Consider the following 18,022-nt stretch of genomic DNA (forward strand, 5'->3'; position numbering starts at 1 on the left):
AGGATGATCGTGACTGGTCTTCTCAGTTGTATTTCTGTAATTAGCAACTAAAATATTGCTGCAGTAAGCTAACCAGTTGCCATCCTACTTGAGAATTTCTTGTACCGCATAATGAACATATTAGGAGGGAGTTGACTGGGGAAACGAAGTGGTTATTTACAGACATCTCTACAAGAAGGTAAACAAGCATAATATTTTAAGGCTTGCAAATGTTGCAAATTAATGAATGCAGTAAAGTATAATAAATTTTAAACAGAGCACACTATGTACCACTTACACTCCTGATGTTGCTGGAAATGATACCTTTAAAATCTGGGCAAAGCTTTTTTTGAAGGAGCCACCCTGCAAACAGATAAAATAGGCAACTGTTAGTTCACGTGCGTTCTCTGCGGTGGCTCCTGCATTGTGGAACAGTCTGCCTGAGGCTATTAGAAAGGCCCACAAGTTTTTGTCATTTTACAAAATGTGCAAAACAGGATTGTTCAGGAGGGCATTCTTATAGAGTGAGCAAAGCTGTGGAATAATTTATCAGCTCGGGAGATGACTTTTATTATGGTATAAAGTCTTCCTTATTACTGATTATCTTATTGCCTTGAACAAATATGTTTGCGTGTGTTGTTGTTTTATTTTCCTTTGTTCTACATTCCTAGCCCAACTGAATTATTTTGTCTTACTAGGAAGCTTTTCATGAGTAGAATGGGACTTTCTTATTAACCCCCCCGCCCCCGCTGCAATCCCAAAAGGAGTCTTTGTAGGCACAGCATGGCTTGGCAACCAGTGGGAGATTACTTTATTATTATTATTTATTTGATTTATTAATTGCCCCATCCCAGTTTGCACTAGGCTCTGGATGATGTACAACAGAGGCACAAAGCCATAGAATGAATATACAAAACATTAAGAATTCAAAATAACAAAATCAGTATACCAGATTAAAAGACGGTGTCCTTAAAAATTTCATTCCAGTTCTGGCCTGCCTGGCCACTTTCTGAGCAGAGGGAGAGGGAATGCAAGATCAGAATTAAGGGGAGGGGGAGAGGACAGGGTGCCAGCCATGATAGAACACCATTGCTGTCCTCAAGAAAAAGCTTGGTGGAACATGATCCTTCAGGGCCCTGGTGTTATTAGGCAGAGAGTTCCACCAGGTCGGGGCCCGGACCAAAAAGGCCCTGGACCTGGTTGAGGACAGCTGGACATCTTTGGAGCCAGGGATCACCAGCAGGTTGTTATCTACAGAGTGTAAAGCGTTCCCTGGGACATACCAGAGGAGACGGTCCCACAGATACATTGGTCTCAGACTGCTCAAGGCCTTGAGGGTAAAAATCAAAATCTTGACCCCGACTCAGTATTCTGCTGGAAGCCAGTGTAGCCAGTGCAGCCCAGGCTGTATATGTGCTGTCCATGATATTCCTGTCAGGACTTGTGCTGCTGCATCCTGGATCAGCTGGAGTTTCTGGGTCAGTCTCTAGGGTGGGCCACTGTAGAGTAAGTTTCAGTAGTCAAGCCTGGAGGTGACTGTTGCATGGATTACTGTGGCTAGGTCAGGGCGTGACGAGAAAGGAACCAGTTGCTGAGCTTGGTGAAGATAGAACAATACCAGCCTGGCAACATGCATGACCTGGGCCTCCATAGTTAAGGAGGCATCCAAAATTGGCCTAGATCCCAATCCCAAAGCCTCCCCCCCCCCAGCCACAGAACCTCTGTCTTCATTAGATTCAGTCTCAGCCTGCTCTTTTTTAACCATCCCACCACAGCCTTCAGACCCTCAGCCAGATTTTGCGGGGCGGAAGCCGTGAGGCCATCCAATGATAGATACAGCAGGGTATCATCAGCGCACTGCTGACACCCAACCCCGAAGCTCCACGTCAGCTGGGTGAGGGGGTGCATATAGATGTTAAATAACATTGGGGAGAGGAGTGCCCCCTGAGGAACCCCACATCATAAGGGTTGCCTAGAGGACACATCCTCTCCCAGTGCCACCCTCTATCCCTGACCATGGAAAAATGAGGAAAGGCATTGAAGGGCCACCCCACAAACTCCTACGTTGGCGAGGTGATGAGTTAGAAGATCATGATTAACTGCATTGAATGCTGCCGTGAGGTCAAGCAACAACAACAGCGCCGACCCACTTCAATCCTGCTGTCTATGGAGATCATCCATCAAGGTGACCAACACCGTCTTCGTCCCATGGCCGGAGCTAAAGCCAGATTGAAATAGATCCAATGATGATATGTCATCCAGAAAGCCCTGGAGCTGCTTGGCTACCACTCTCTCAATTACCTTGCCCAGAAACAATAAATTTGAAACTGGGCAGTAATTGGCTGTCTAAAGGATCCAGAAATGGTTTTCTCAAGAGTGTTGCAACCACGGCCTCCTTAACCCCTTCTAGATAGACCCCGCTGTATCCAGAGACAGATTGACAGTAAGAGAGCCCCGTATCCTCTCATCACTGGCTTTCACCAGCCATGAGTGACAAGGATCAAGGAGGTACATCGTTGGTCTAACAGCACCAAGGATTCTGTTAACATCAGCAAAGGAGAACAGGCTGAAGGAATCAAAAACTGAACCCAAGGATGGCCAAGGGACCTCCAGTTCACATACTGTATCAGTGGGGGGGATGGGAACTTTAGGAAGTTATGATTGTTGCTTCCACATGATGATACAGCTATGTTTTCCATAGCACATGGCACTGGGTATAATGTCATAACTTCTGGGTCACACTGGAAGTTGTGTCATTGCATGGGGATGATGATTTCAACCCTCCCATTCAGCCAGCCTGTTTCCACATGCTGACCAGCTGAGCATCCACAGGCAATGGCCAGAATTACCTGGAGGTCTCGCACTGTAAGTGGGCAAATGGTAAGCCTAATGCGGGGGTGGGTAGGTTAGACGTCCACGGTGGGAGGAGCAAAGTAGTGCAATGCTCCTGTACCGTTTCTATTAGCAGAAATTTTCCATGGGATCCAAGCCATTATTTTAAGAGAAGCCAAGCTTGTATTTGAAAAGTCTCAGTCTAGAACTATGTACTTAAATTTGGATGACATAAAGAGAAAGCAAATTATATCAAGAAATCTGGATATATATTTTCTTTAAAAAAGGTTTGCAGAAACCAATAATGTGTGGCATTTGTTACAGTGATAATAATTGTATATACATATTAAATTGTCATAATAAAGCTTGCCTATATATTCATGTGATAGTATTTTTAAATAATTGTGTAATAAAGTTATTGATTTATTAAAGTTTCTCTCATACATGTGCAGTGTAACAGAAGGGTTTCAGTGCAGCCATCCTTTAGAGCTTAGTTTCTAAAAATATCATGTAGCTCTCAAGAGAGCAATATCATTATTTCATTACCCATGAGAATGTGCACAAATACTAGCACAAAGATGGCTGTGTAAAAATCCAAATACAGATATTCTGCAATGCCAAAGTATTATGTTGCCTCATTTCTATTAATGCAATTTATTAATCAGAATTAAGAAGCACTTGCATTTAGATGCAAACAATATTCCTTGGGGGGGTCTGTTAAATTTTTCACTTTTTGGATATTGTTTTTGTTTGCTGAAGGTACTCTCGTGTAACTGGTGATTTTGAATTGATCTGATAGACTACGTTGCCTGATTCAGGACTTTGTATCCAGAATACTGAGTATCAGGCAGACTGAGTTATTCAAGGATACATAGCCTGACATAGAGCAGGAATCAATTTCTTTCAAAGTGTAGTTCCTCATTTCCATCAATAGCAGGTTAAATGCCAGTGTGGGCTGTGTGCCCAACTACTTACTAAATTGAACTGAGCACCAATGAATCAACTGCTTGTATTTGTCTTGCCGGGATTTCTGGAATTTCTAGAACTTAAAACACACCAGTGGTTTCCTCAGTCATTTAATTTAACTTTTGTAAGTGATTTAAAGAATAGTGATCCCTGTCATCCAAATTGGTTGTCTTATTTTGGTCTAGTTATTCTTCAAAAGCTCTGATTTTTTAGGTTGACTCGTAGTGGTACAATTTGAGAACATGTTTTATATTTACCATGTTTTATATTAGCACTCATTGTGCAGCCTAGGAGTTGACCTGCTATGTAGAACATATTATTAAGAATAATTAAGGTTGTATTTCAGAGTAAAAGACCATGGTGTGTGTGTGTGTGTGTATGTCTTCGGTATGCTGGTGCGGGAAAGTGCTAGAAGTTAACATATAGCAAGAATTATAAAACAAGGCAACTAGGAATTGATTTAGACCCCAAATGACAAGTTATTTGATAAACATATTGTCAGAAACCTAGGAATTAAATACAACTGTTGATGTAATAGAGAAAGAGAAAAACTGAGAAACATTAGATAGGCATTGCCAAGGAAGATAACAGAGAGAAAATTTAACAGTGCAACCCTAGCTAAGTCCATTAAAGTTAACAAGCTTGGAAGGTAGTAACGCCATGTGCACAATGACATAGTAGAAGCATTTCATCCCATCCACATGGTATTTTTCTGTTGTCATCCATCTTTACAGTACTTCTCTATGGAACTGAGTAGCAAGGTGGCCAGTAGCCCAATGAAAGTGGGCAATAGTGTATGAACTAACAGGCATGCATGGCTAACTTTTCTTTTGGTCCTTATTGCTATGGTTTACCTCAGGTAACAGTTCCAGATTTACATTCAGTTGAGGTCAGATAATATAATACAAAGCCTCTTGTATTACACAACACAGAGCTCTGAAAGTGAATGTGTTTGCTTCTAGCTATAATACATGGGAGTAATCCATATTTCCCCTATTAAAGCCCTGTACTTAGTTTTGCACATTTTCTAGTATGTTCAAAGATCTTAAAAGGAACATATTAATGGTTTTTTTCATAGGTTGTGTCTCTAATGTTTTATTAAAGACAGGTTGATTCAGAGATTATATGATTTCCTTGTTTCCCTCACCATAGCAGTCCTTTCTGACTCCAGAAAAGTTTATTTCCAGGTTTACAGGACAGACAACTAGCCATATGGATCAGAAAGAGGCAGGAGAGAGTGAAATCCATCTCCCCCCGCCCTGTTCCATTAGCTATGTTTCACTGGCAGAATAATTTTGTCCCCCTCTCCTCAATGAAGCCCCTTCCCTGGCCAACCATCTTGATAATTAGTCCATACAAAGCAGGTAGCCACGTGGATCCTGTGACTTCAGGAATTTTCACATGGTCAGAAAGGATGCTGGGAAATGGGAGCAAGGAAACAGCATCAATTCATCCATCAGCAAGCCAGTGACTCATGAGGACATTCTATTTCTCTTCCCTTATTCCCTGAGAACTCTGCTTGGGATGGAAAATGGGCATGTCATGCTTTCTACTCCAAGCCTCTCTTATTTATTTATTTATTTTATTTGTTATATTTATACCCTGCCCTCCCTGCCAAGGCAGGCTCAGGGCAGCTTATGTAAAGTTAAAATACATAGTACAAAATTATAGAACTATAAAATTATAAAACCAGTTCAAAAAGTGCTAGTATCAGTTCAGTATTGTATACAATGGTGGAACATAGTGGCAGATCAATCATAGTAACACAGGCTGCCAATGATAGTTTCAGAGGGGAGGGCCTTAGCAATATTCAGTTTTTAGGTTTTATGCGGCTCCATCTTACAGGCCCTGCGGAACTGTAAAAGGTCCCGCAGGGCCATAATCCCTTCTGGGAGCTCGTTCCCCCAGTGTGGAGCCACCACTGAAAAGGCCCTGACCCTATGGGTCCAGGGAGGTCTAGACAATGTTGAGACCCTGAACGCAGTGCTCTCTGGGGAACATGTGGGAAATGGCGGTCCCTCAGGTATGCAGGCCCCTTCTCTGATGCTGGCCAACTGATCAAGATGTCTGGGCTCGTAGTCAAAAGCACACCAAATGTCCGTTCTTCTCCAAGACACTCACAGATCACCTGGCCAGGGGTTGGGGTGCTTGGAGCTGAAAACTTTAAGGATGTGTTGGGCATGGTTTCCACTCCAAGACTGGATACTCCAATTAGCCGGTCAGTGGTGGCTGGAAAACCACAAAGTATTTTCTTCTCCAGGCCCTCTCCTCATTGTCAAGGTGGGTTGGGATGGAAACACAAAGTGTGCCAGATATGGTTCTCTCTTCAAGACTGCTGCCATCATCTACTGGTGGCCAGCTAATTGGGAGTCTGGAGACCATGCAGGATCCTCTTTCCTTTCCAAGGTACCACTGTGAGTTGTCTGGGGGTCCTGGAGAGGAATGTACCTGTGGTGTCCTTTCAGCTATGACCCACTTCTAGCAAGGTTATTGCTGTCTCAAAGAAGTGTCACGAATCCCATTTGGCATTCAAAGGATTAATCCCCCCATCTTTTTTATAGTTTTGTGATTTTTTTCTAGGAACCTCTCCACTTTTCCTACTTGGCCCCACTTGGTGTGGATGTTTTAATCCACACTCAGATAACTACAGTATATGCAGATTTATTCTGTTGAGGATGACTTTGTCTTTGATTCCAAATAGCGCTTGTCCAGTAACGATATTTCTTGCTTTATCTGAGAGTGAAAGAAATGTTATGTAATTTTGGTGTATTTTTTGAAAATGAACACATAGTATTCTTTATTTTAAACTAAACAGCTTCATTACCAGCAGCTGCTTTAAGAAAGTGACCAGTCAGTAGCCAGTTCCTTGAGGTCAGTGAAGTACAGAGGTGTTAATCATATGCCTCTTAAACTGTCAGAGAAAAATAGCAAGTGTCACTCTTGCAATGTAAAGCTCGCTTGTTCTCAGGTCTTGCCTAAGTGCCACCTAGAAAACTGATTTTCCATTAAATCTGCCAAACAAGAAACTGGCATAAGGATCCAGCCTTGCAAAAGGGACTCCCCACAGGCTCATAGACTTAGAAATATGATATGATGGCCACCTCCTAGTAGTGTGATAATTGCATTTCTCATTTAGTGCCGTTCAGAAGGTTCAGTGCCCTTCAGTACTATACCAAAGTAGAGTCCAAGTCATTTTCTTTGCACAACTGTTCTAACATGTGTCTCCTGGTGAGTATCATTCAGCATTTTCCCTCCAGAAGTAGGATCTGTGGGGTTGTATTGGTGACATTGCAGAGTCCTTAGTGTTTTGTTTTTAACTGGGTCTGGGAAGACAAAGGTGAAGGAAAGGTCTGGATGGGGCCAAACTACAAGCAATCCCTTTTTGTAGATAGTGCCACTTGTGGATGGTAGTGGAAAGTTCGGAGGAATCTGTTACATATATTTTACCAAGTTTAGTGTTCAGCCCACAGTTATAAAAGCTCAAGAATCTCTTCTTTAAAATGTGCTCTCACACTTTGTTAGAAGGCCCAATAAAATGCTCATTTGAGTGAAGTACCAAACCAAGTTGGGCAGCCCAATTATCTGGCATTCATGCACAAGGATAGGTATTTTTAGGTACAGAAGATAACATCTTTGCATTTGTAAGTCTCTCTCATGCATTCTTTAAACCTTGAAGTGCAGCTTAACACTCTGACAATGTGCAAAAGACACACACAAAGCATTAAGAGTGTTCCTAGCTGAGATAATGGTCATGTTCTTCCTTATTCCCTTGCTCATATTTTTTTCAGGTTTTAGCCATTCTACAATGAGGCTCCCTAAACATCTTTCTGCTTTTTACATCCATTGGGGAGTATTAGAGATTGCCCACATATCTGCTTCTTTCTCTGAACTATGTAGCACATTTCTAGTTTTCTTGGCTGTAGGTGCCCTGCCTTCTTTTTTCTAGAGGAGTGATGTAGTGTGAGGTAACATAGTCAGTCATTCAGGACTCTCTTCCAAAATGATCACAAGACTTGTCCATCTGTAATCAAAGGCCAGTTTCACACTACAACAATAAACAGTCTTCTATTCCCTTTATTTGGTTGTTGCTTAAAGCTTATATCAGACATTTTTATAACCTAGATGAAATTCATACTTTAACTGAACAAGTCTGGGTTTTTTCTGTAATTATTCTTAGATGAGTCAGTTGATTGCTTTTCATTGTGTTGTTAGCCATCTTGCAGACCTGTCTCAAATGGAAAATTGTTCTTAAACAAATAAATAGAACTGTCTCTGTAAGTTAGGTAAAGGTAAAGGTTTTTCTTGCTCGAAAGCCAGTCGAATCCGACTCTAGGAATGCGGTGCTCATCTCCGTTTCCAAGCCGAAGAGCCAGCGCTGTCCAAAGACATTTCCGTGGTCATGTGGCCGGCATGACTAAACGCTGAGGCACACGGGATGCTGTTACCTTCCCACCGAAGTGGTACCTATTTCTCTACTTGCAGTTTCTTGCTTTCGAACTGCTAGGTTGGCAGAAGCTGGGATCAGAGACGGGAGCTCACTCGGTCATGCGGCACTCGGGTCTCAAACTGCTGAACTACTGACGTTCAGGTCTGCAGTTCAGCGTCTTAACCACTTGAGCCACCGTAAGTTACTACATGGCAAAGGAGCAGCCTTATTCTATGTGCATTATACCTATATATTTTTTTTAGATTTGGAGACTCATGAGGATTGCACAGCATTGTGCCTTATCAACCCATTCACTAACAAAAAAAGGAGTTCCATGTCATCCCTGATATGTGGTAAATGATCCAAAGAAATATTATCTTGGATTCCACTGTAAACCTCTGCTAATGAATAGTATTTGCCTCTGAGGGACAGGACTTCCTTGCTTCGTCCTGCACTCCCAAATGCTCCCCAAAATGTTACTCCTGAGTGACGGAATTTTCAAGAATGGCATGAGGGACCACTTGAGGAGCTGTAGTGGGAGGAGGTAATTTGATTGACTGATTGATGGATGGATTGATGAGACTCACCTTCTTTTACGAAAAATTTATCACAGCTTCCAAAACCCTTTGTTCATAAAGTGGTGGTCAAGATCAGTTATAACTCCAGTGAGCATGATTGTCCATATGCAAAAGATTATATTAACTGTTACAGGTCAGGGTATATCAAACCATCATCTGAATTCATGGCTTCGGGTTTGTTTATTAACCACAGGTTGTTTTAGCTATGGTTTTGCATAACGAATACCGCTATGATGGTTTATGATTAGGATGGCATCGCTGGTATGGAGCTTACAGACAATTCACTATTAACTTTAATTTTATATTCTTCTGAGAGGTCTTGAAATTATCTACTGGTTTTGAGTGTCTGACACAATTCAAGATGCTATTGTTGTATTGTCTAATGTTGTACAACACTCTTCTAGGTCCATTGACTTCAGTGGATTTAGAAGGATGTAACTTTGCATAAGAGTCTATAAAAGCTTGTGACCATAGCATAGCTTTGGCTTGGGGTGGAATTTCTCTTACAGCATGTAGTAAAAACAGTAATTTATTGCTACCATGATAAGGACTTTTTAAAGACAGCCTGTGCATGTATTTGTTCCACCTTGTTACTTCCAGAATGGCCCTGATGGGGTGTCAACTGAATATAATTAAAAGCATTTTAAAAGCTGTCCTTAGAAGAAGCTGATCATAATATGCAGGAAAGCATAATGGGATCATAAATACGTGCCTGGACAGGCAAGAACCAGAGATACTATGTAACATTGTCTGTAAAAAGTACAAGTATTTAGGTTCAGCCCTAAAATAGAAGATATCTTATTAAAATTCTAAGCAAAAAAAAAGTATCTTCCTGACTCTTACTGCCTTGAAAAAGCAGTTGCATTTTCACATTTAACTGTGTAGAAGTGCTCCTTAATATTTTAAATATTTCTTTTTTTAGCCATACTTTGTGCACAATGGCATAGTTTGACCAAGAGTTCTGATGTCCATCCAGAACCTCTTAACAGAGTGCAATGAAATTATTCATAGGAAGAGCAGCATCTCAAATTTAGTGAACCTTAGACAGAATGTAAGTAAGCCATGATATCAACAACCCATTCTCAGTACTGCCAGCCACTCAGAAGCCACACTCCTCTGATGTGTCAAGGTGGCCCCCCATATATATCTCATTATACCCCATATCATGATGTCTTCTGTTAAAGATATCAGTTTCTTCCACCTGCTTGATTGTCATTCAGTGTTCATAACTGTTTACACAGCAATCGTGAGCTGCTATGAAGACTCCAGGAAAAGAAGGCTGGAGATGACTGAAGTGTTTGCTCATCTCTTGATGTAATTATCCTTTATAGCTTCATCCTTGGCCAAGCATCTCCTTGCTAGAAGGAAGAAGCTGATGGCTGGCTGGACTTTCTTCTTATATGATCCAAGGATCCCCAACTGTGTGGCACTTTTAGAATTTTGAAATGAGGTGGCACAGAATGGCTTACAGGGTGGGCAATCACAAAATGGCTGTTGGGGTGCTGAGGCCAATTGCAGATTGTTGGAAAGTTGCAACCCAAGCATTCTATTGTGATGGAGGTAGCTTTTTATGCAAGTGTTCTCCCTACAGACACAAAGATGATGCTTCCTGGGTTCTTCTGAAGCACCTCCTTCTCCACAGAGGTAGGAAAAATCCAGGATTGACTTTGCTTTGGTGATGAGATGCTTTGTCTAAGAAGCCAGGAAACGTATTTGGCAGGTACCACATTGGGGATCACTATATAAGTTATCGGATGTCTTTTTCTATCTTCCAAAGTACTGTGGCATAGTGGCCATACAAAAAAAGGACAGAACCTAATCAGCCAACCGTTCCTACCCTCTAGCAAAGAGATGCTGTGCAAAGGGTTTTTCTTGCCATATTCTTAATGACCTGGATTTTTTTATTGGTATAGTTTATTTTTTGTTTGTTTTGTTTTATTGTTGTGAGTCCCCTCAGGCAGGTCTAGAGAGGAGGCATACACATTTTCTAAATAAACAGTAAATGTTTGATAATGGTGTTCTCCTCTCAGTGCTGTCCTGCCTAAGAGTGCCAGGGTGGCAGCGGAAAAGACAGAGGTGAGAAGTAGTAACATGTCTGAATTTGGCAACTACTAAAATGCACATATAAATAAGACTCAAGACAATTCTGTGGAAAGAATTTAAGCAACCTCAGTTATTCTGCTGAAAATCCTGTAGCTAGTTTCCCGTTTTAGCAAACAAATTTACTTCCCCCCCCCTCAGTGAAGGAGGAGCTGTGAATAAGGGACTGATCTGATTACCACTAATCCTGCCCCCCCCCATTTTCCTAATACTGGATAAAAAGTAGGAAGAGAAGGTGTTTCCTTCACTGCCAAGGAATAAACAGTAGATGCTGTAAAGTCTTGGAAATAAAGCTTGGGAGGCAGTTTTACTTAATCTACATTCACACAGATTGCTAATAGTTTACAATTCTCCTACAATTCTTCATAATATTCTCTTACCTTACATAGCATAAATAAAGTGTAAATTAATTAATCCATGTACCCTTGAACTGAATGTTCCATAGATGTGATGAATCTGTACATAACATTTTCCTTAAATTGTGGATTTTTAATTGCAATGAAAGGCTTTGTTAAAAATCTAACATATGTTCCAGGACACCCAATTCTTTTCTAAAGCTACTTATTTTGTTCTCTGTTTAAAGAAACCATTGACATGGAGCAGAGATGGGGTTATGGTTGTCAATATGAGGCCTTTTCTTAGAAACAGGGCCAGCACATTTTAAGGAAAGCGGCTGAATGTAGAGACTAATTAATTCATCTGTGAAACTCTCTGGAATTAAAGCTACATTCTAAAGGAGCTTTCTAATTGAGAGTAAATGCCTCATTAGTGTTGAGCATTTCAACCTGAGAACATCGGGAAAGTCAAACAGAATAATTAATAGCATTTAGATAACAGAATAGGCTCACAGATGCGCATTTGGCAGTTGGGGCAATTAGATTTTCAGAGTTAAGCAGTCCTAAGAAGTAGGTGCAACAATTTACAGCACAAGGCAAATATGTTGCTATCAGAAACAGCAACAGTAATTAATCTATTAAAGGTGGTAAAATGAATTGCCTCTTTGGACTGCATCTTTGGAGTGGGCATCTCTAAGAGATCACTTGACTGAAGAAAAGAGTGAGAAGAGTATTCTGTATTAAGTGCTGTAGCATAGACTGAGGAATCACACTATAGCACTGTGACTATCATTCCCAATGGGATACAAAATAGTAGCTGAAAGTCTGGTTAGAGTATAAACTCTTACTGAAGTCATATTTATTTTATTTGTTCGGGAGATTTTTTTAATGCTGCCTCCAGAGGCCTGTTTATATAATTAAAATAATACAAAATATATAAACAAATAAACTATTAAAGCAAGCCCAGGGACATAAAAACAGCATAAAACAATCCATAAAACAGACCTAGAGAACTAGTGGCTTAGTGGTTATAGAGCATTGAACTAGAAATGGGGAAATCACAATTTGTCCTGAAGTTCACCAGGTGTCCTTGGGCCAATCATTTTCTCTTGGCCAGGATTGTTGTGAGAATAATGTGCAGAAGGGAGAACCATGTATGAGCTCCTTGGAGGAAGGGTGGAATACACGTGTACTAGATAGATCTGGATCCAAACCTCAGAAGGAGCTTTGTGCTCATATAGGGATCAAATCCAGTATCATTTAGCAGCAGTAGGAGGAATCAAATATAAAGTTTAAATCTTCAGTAAATAAGCATTGCTTATAATATTGCAAACTTTGATTCAAGGGCCATTGTTTCAAATGGGCTGCAACTGACATACCTTTCCCTCCAACCTTGTGGTCACTAGGGACAAAGGGAACTTTAATCCCTATAGTAGTATCCCCAATTATGTCATAATTCAGAGGATGGTCTACCCATGCTCTGCTCTCAGGTTCAAAGGTTACCTGGAATGAGACAATTGCTTGTGATTATAGCGATATTTATTAAAGGATCTAATAAAGTGTTTTGAGTAAGGTGATACATCATAAAAACAAAGCAACACAAGCATCCAACATCTGTTTGGCTACTGGTGACTCCAAACAACAACAGATTAACATCTTGGGCCACATGGTGTGTGCCATGTCTGTACAGTTCACCATCCACCAGAGAAGTCAAAAGGGCTGAAGAGTTGGGCAAATCGATACATTCCAGACTCTTTTCTCAGTTGGTTTCAGAAAGTGCCAGCAAGTTGCAGTCAACTTATGGTGACCCAGTGGGATTTTAAGGCAAAAGAATATCCACACAGACAGGCACTGTGTTTACAGCAATGCTTACCTAAAATATGTGCTGGCTGCATTGTACCAAATACAGCACAAATATAGGACTCGGCTTGTGTGCATTGTAAGAGACCATAAACAGGAAAAAATGGGCAGTCATGGAACCTGTGAATTCACTGTGCCTCCTTGCCATGACAATAATCTTCTGGTTCTCTTCCAAATGCAAACTGAAAGAAACTAAAATAGAAATTCCTGAAGCTAAGCTGATATACAGCATAATTCTAAGCATGTCGTCGTCGTCTTCTTAGAAGTAAGTCTCACTGACAGTACAATCAATGAGCTTAGACTGGAGTTAACTCTGTATAGGTTTGCACTGTGACTTCAGTAGTATTTAGGTCCCTAAGGTAGGCCTTAATTCCACTGTTTATTCCTATTGACTTGAAGTTAGTTCCATGATGCCTAATAAAAATAGGATGTGATTTTCATGTACCAGTATCTTTGAGCAGCATTCCCTGAGGCAACTACTAATACATTTTTAAAGTAAACAAACAAAAAACCCCTGAAATAATACAATTCTATGAGAAAAGTGCCTCACCTCAAACGATGAATGTTTGGAGAGATGTAGAAGTGAAAATCTAAATGAGGGGGATTCTGTGTCTCTCTGAACTAGGGTTCTTGTGGGATCTCCTCTGGCCTTGAAAAACTGAAACCAGTACCTGCATTGCATGGACCCAGTTATTATGCTTCTGTTGGCTGGCGGAAATTATAGTGTGATGGTCAGGATCTGTCTGTTCTAATTGTGAGGTGACTAATTGAAGCCACTGAGGGGTGAGTCATATGTTTGCTTTTGAGGTGATCTGCAGTAAAGATCATGTGCCATGTTGGCTGGCTTTATAAAACTTCTATTTTTAAAAAGGGTTGGTGAACAATAAGAAATTTCGGGTGAACCCTCAATGTGGATTTTGAAATTTGTCTGCATTTCAGTGGAGGTTATTTTAATGCTTTAGGTTTTTTTAACTACAAGTTATTTAAAGCTCCCCACAATAACACCCACATTACTCTTTTTTCTCTTTTAAAACACATTGCTGGCAGTGTGGTTGTTACTTACTCTATGAAAGCTAGGCAGCCATAGCATTTTAATGGGCAAAAAGCAAGAATGATCTGTATACACTCTCAGATTGTGAATTGGTGATGAAAAAGCAGACTTCAGGCAGGGCTGTTTTAAACTGGCCTCACTGGTAAGCAAATATGTGCTATATGCAGCATTTCTTGATTTAAGGGCTGATGTTGATTATGTATCTCACATATGGCTTTGGAATAAACTATATGCTGACATTAATAACAAATCTTTATTCTGAAAATTCACTATATGTTAAATTAAACAACTCAGGAGCTATATCCAACCAAATACCAGTTCAAATTTGTATCTAAATGACTTTGTCCCAAGCTTACAGGACATCTCCACCCATGTGCAGTGTCTGGAAAATCGTCCAGTACCTGCTTTGTTATACAGTTGAAATAGACATTTATTTGTATTTAGCCATAAGCCATTACGAACCAAGGATTAGAGTAAAATTTAAAATATAATAAAACCATACAATCAGAATAAAATTGAGTTGGCTTCCGGTTTCGGCGACTTGAATGGCGGGTGCGCTCCATTGGAGCTCCGATTTTGGCAGCCTGTGATGCAGTGGATGGGAGGGGTACCAGATTATTCCGGACCCCCCCGGAGCCCTTGGAGGGGACTCCCAGCCTGGGGCGCAAGAGGTGCCTCTCCCAAGACCGCGGCCAAGGGATTGAGGCTCCTCTTTGCCCCGACAGGTCCTCCTGCTGCTGTGCCATCATGGCACCAAGAGGTGCACACCAGACGAGCGAACAAGTGATCTAGCAGATTTACAAAGCTCTCCCTACCTCTGCAGCTGGCATGGAATGAAACATGAGTGTTATTCCTCATTAACTGGATATGCGGTTAAGCGGCCATCCGAAGCCCCAATCTGCAATGGCAGAGGGGGAGGGAGTTTGCTCCCCCCCAACTTTAAACGAGCTGTTTAATAAATATATGGGGCTAGGAGTAACGGTGATTTTGGATTTAATCAAGTAAAGTACAGATTTATCTAAAGTGACTCTATAAACAAACGTTTGCTGACTTTGAGAAACTTTCCCTGAATTGTAAACAATGACTAGCCGGGCAGAAAAGGTGGCGATGAGAATGAAGCACTCTCCTGGAATTGCCAGATCAGCACTTCCAGCTGCTAAACCGGAAGCAAATACTGACTTTTCCAACATGTTGGCTAAAGCATTGTGCCCTCTTCTGGATTAGATGACTAATCTCAATATCCATGCCAATAAAGGTTTTGAATTGAAAATTGACTAATCTCAATAACAACTTTGAAGCACTTCAAAAACAACTGAAAGAGACTAATATAAAAACAGAGGAGACAGCAAAATCTGTGAAAAAGGTTGAAGCCAAGACAAAAGCAATCAAGCAAAGACTGGAAGTAATGGAGAAAGAGAGGACCTCTGATAAAGACCAGCTTCTAAGACTCCAAATGGAAAAATCAGCTTATGTTCTGAGATTTCAAGATGTCCCTAAACAGAAGGGTGAAAATCTGAAGGAAATCTTAAGTGAAGCGTTGGCCCCAATGACAGGTTTAACAGCGGATCTACTGCAAAGCGATATGGATATGATCTATCGGATATATCCAGAATTTATCAAGAAAAAAAACCTGGCTGGGGAGATATTGGTGAGATTCTCAAAGAGATGTACAAGAGATGTGGTGCTCAAGGCCACAAATGGGACAACCCTAAAAATCAAAGACGAAGAAATCAGAGTCCTAAAAGACATACCATTTGAGATAAGAAAGAAGAGGAAACAGTACAAAAACGTAACCACCTTTTTGCAGAAAAAACCCCACACCCTACAGATGGATAATACCTAAGGGACTTCTCTTCAACTATAAAGATAAAAAATAAAAGATTGACTCTGTCTTAAAAGCGAAACTGTTCTTGGAACAACAACAAAGACAGCGAATTATAAAAGAACAACAGAAACTGTTGCTAAATTTCTTGTATATGGGTTTGCAAGGGTTACATGCCAATAAGGGTAACTGGACTGAATACACCGTAATTCAGAAACAGAAAGGAGATTTTTTTTACCCCACAAGCCACAAAATCCAACAGCCCCACCAGGTTTGATAATCCAAACCTTGAGATAACAGAAACTGTTGCTAAATTTCTTTTTGGTGCCATTTCTATTTGCCCTTTATTTAATTGATGGGTATACTTACTTAGTAATTCCTTGTTTCTGTATTTTGCAAGTATTATTCTATGCTGTGGTCATTGTTGTTGTTGGTTTTTTTGTATATGGGTTTGCAAGGGTTACATGCCAGTAAAGGCTACTGGACTGGACTGGACTGGAACAGAGGAACAAGAAGAGGAAGAAGAAGGCAGCACATATGGGTTGGGAAGTTCAGAAAACACAGTGAGTAGTACTCCAGAAGAGGACTCCGGATCAGAAAAAGGGGCTGTGGCCCTGAAACTCCTGAAAGTCCAATGGACTTTGATAAAAAGATACATAGAGGAAAGTAAAAGAAATAATATAATTTTATAAGCTTGAAAGTTTAATTGTTTAAGCTCCAATCCATTAATCTTACTATAGAGGGAACTTTGTTTAAGCTAACGGTTAATCATATTGTATGATCCTTGTCTAGCTTATGTTTTAGTTTAGTGATTAGTCTTTGTAGTGTTTTAGTGTTTGTAGTGTGGTTAGTGTTTGTAGTAGGAAAATAATAAAAAACTTATAAAGAAAGGAATAAAATTGAGTCAAAAGGCATCTGCTAAGATCAATATTAATTAGTTCCCATAAGAACAGCCTTAGCCTGTATTTTCTTTGCAGCCAAGGCATATAAAGACAGTCTATAGGATATGTTGGCATCGAAATCAGATAACAACAATACAATCTTCTCAGAATCTGAGTAGAAAGGTAAATCTGATAATATCCCAGACAGAAATTTTAACCTAGGTTGGGCATACATTGATCGTTCAAGAATATAATGCGGAAAATCCTTGATAACATAAGAGCCACAAATACAAAAGTGCTGTATTTTACTCGAGTAAATTTACCTTGCAGTACAGTGCAAGAGAGTGCCTCAAAACGGGCTCTGGAAAAGTCCCATCTATAGGGTTCATAGGTAATGTTAACTAAATAAGGGGCAACAGTAAAATTAGGCCAAGATTTTTATATTTCTGAAGTTCTTGGGTAGCAAAGCTTTTTCATTTTGTGATTCAATATCATGAAGCCTCTGGGAATAGGCCAATCTGATTTAACTTATTAAGAATTTGTGTGGACCAAAAAAAAGTTCTGTCGTGGGTCTACAGTGCAGATAAGAATCTTGGTATAGCTCTGATGGAGTAAAATCCTTAGTAAGTTATAAAAATATAAAACCTCAGTGAATGCTATGAGAAGAAAGGGAAGATATGATAAAGATACAATTGATACGATTGATAAGCTCTCTGTGTCGCATAGTAAAAGGTGTATGATCTAACTGTGGTGTATTGGTGATGGGTGTGTTGAAAAACTCAATAAAAATATTTTAAAAAAAAAAGAATTTGTGTGGACCAGGCAGGGTAAGGGTCCATGGCTAAAAGGTAAGGTATTAAACCCTTTGGGTTGTAATGAATTTTTAGCCAGAGTGTTATAGCCTGCTCCCAGACCTTTGCTTCTACTCTGAGTAGCCCAGCCTCTTGCATAAGTGTTACATTAGAAGTGCTTCTAGGAACGCCAAATAGAGATCTAAGAAATTTAGATTGAACCCTTTCAAGGGTCTTTGGATTGGCAGAAAGTCCGATTTGTGAGCCATATAGGAGTTGAGCCAATGATTTTGCCTGGAAGTTTTTTAAGGCCATGGGGAGAAATCCTGCACCTTTCCTTCTAAATAATCTAAGAATGGCATTTGCACTTCTCTCTGCCAGGTTAGCTGATGAGGACAGAT

The 18,022-nt window shown here is 40.4% G+C and overlaps 1 protein-coding gene across 1 annotated transcript in view; it reads left to right on the plus strand.

Moving 5' to 3' along the window:
- KCNJ3 (potassium channel, inwardly rectifying subfamily J, member 3) overlaps positions 1-18,022 on the plus strand; it is a 182,135-nt gene that overhangs the window by 88,294 nt on the left and 75,819 nt on the right. The window lies entirely within an intron of this gene.

This window comes from Gekko japonicus, unplaced genomic scaffold (genome assembly GCF_001447785.1).
Source record: "Gekko japonicus isolate JY-2015 unplaced genomic scaffold, Gekko_japonicus_V1.1 scaffold331, whole genome shotgun sequence".
Lineage (NCBI taxonomy): Eukaryota > Metazoa > Chordata > Lepidosauria > Squamata > Gekkonidae > Gekko > Gekko japonicus.